Genomic DNA, 1,928 nt, shown 5'->3' on the forward strand with positions numbered 1-1,928 from the left:
GGGGGGGGAGAGATTCTACCCCTTCCCCATGGTCATATGTCACATGGTTCGATCTGGGACTTCCAAAAGTACTTAAACCTGGGATACTTCCTGCCTCCGCCTCATTGATTGTTCAGATGAAATCATCTATCAGGACTTTATGCATAGTCCCGATAAAACCCAAGACCGACTGCCGAGTGAAGTGCGAGGGACGATAAGCCTATAAACCTGTTTCCAATCATAATATTTCCGAGGTCCGCTGATTGCGTGAACGTAAGGTAAGGATGGGTATGACAACATTTCTGTAAATCAATCGTGGGTGGTGTGCGAGTGCTCTGGTGTTGGTTTGCTCCTTCTTTCCTATCAAACATCTTCGTCTATCGTTCTTATAACCCCCCCCCCCGCCATCCTGTCTTTGTATAGAACTCACTAGTACCACCTATAATCTTCGGTACTTGTGTGGTCTATCTGTGCCGCAAGGGCTGGAAAACTCTTACTAAACACATACCCACGAGCACACACACGCACACACACGCACACAAAACAATCCCCCCCCAAAAAAAAAAGCAACAACAAACAAACAACAAAACAACAACAAACGAACCAAAATACGTAAACAAACAAAAACCCCTAAACAAACAAAAACAAAACACAAAAAAGATAATTTAACGAAATTAAATGAACCCACACGAAGACATGTTAGCCTTGGCCTGTGACAACAATGAACAACTCACTTTTTGTCAAGGGGCCACAGAAATGACCTGTTCAACGAGCAACCCCTTGATGCTTTGAGAATCTCCCATAGTAGCTTCTATCTCGCCATTCACCTGTCAGTCATGTTGTGTTGACGGTCAACGAGCCAGTGTACAAGTCGCCAGTGGGGTCACACTGAGGTCATTGAGGCTTGCCTTCGAGATGACCAACTGGGTCATTGAGTAGTGCAAGGTCACTGGGAAGGATGACGATAGGAGGCATCGTGGTGAAATCAGGCGCTCGTCAGAATGATAGAATCGAAGAAATTGACATTTTTTCCGCGAAAAGGGTGAATTCGGAAAAGCAGAACTGCTGAAAGGATGATTTTTTCCATAGTACTGAATAGACATAGCAGTATTGCTGAAAAGACGAATGAGCGTAGATGGCAGAATAAGAGGATGAATTTACATAGTAGTGCGACTGAAAGGATGAATTTACATAACTGTACGGCTGAAAGGATGAATTTACATAGCAGTACGGCTGAAAGGATGAATTTACATAGTAGTACAGCTGTAAGGTTTAGTTTAGATAGTAGTAAAGCTGATAGGGTGAATTTACATGATGGACTCTCGTGGTATGACGTAGTCTGCTCCTTCTGCTTCTTTGAGCATCACTATTACATGTATTCATATATGCACATAACAACAGCCGCAACAATTACAGCAGCAACAACAACAACAGCTGCAGCAATAACAGCAACAACAACTGCCAAGACAAAAAGCATCTAAATAATTCCATACAAACAAACAAAACAAGCTCCAAACAAACAGACAGAAAGCAAAAAAAGGAACCAACCCCCAAACAACCAACTTCAAATAAAACCCACTAATTCTGACTGTATTAATCGACCTCAAAATGGCGGCCTTACTAAACTCCAGTCCCAGTGCTAACTGCAATATAATACATTATCCGACTGACAATGAATTCAATGTGTAATTACTTACGTATATCAGTAGGCTATTATATCGACCAACTCCCGTGCACCTATAAATACATATATACATTTGTAATATGACTGAGTTCTATCTAAGTGGAACTATTTCGTTTTTTTCTGCTTCGACCTCACCAGGTGTGTGCACGTCTGCTGAGTAAGTACTGTGTTGTGTGATGTCGTCTGTTATAAATGTTATATATTATTATCATTATTATTGTTATTGTTAATATTATTATTATTATTATTATTATCATTATTATTA

This window comes from Aplysia californica, unplaced genomic scaffold (genome assembly GCF_000002075.1).
Source record: "Aplysia californica isolate F4 #8 unplaced genomic scaffold, AplCal3.0 scaffold00222, whole genome shotgun sequence".
NCBI lineage: Eukaryota > Metazoa > Mollusca > Gastropoda > Aplysiida > Aplysiidae > Aplysia > Aplysia californica.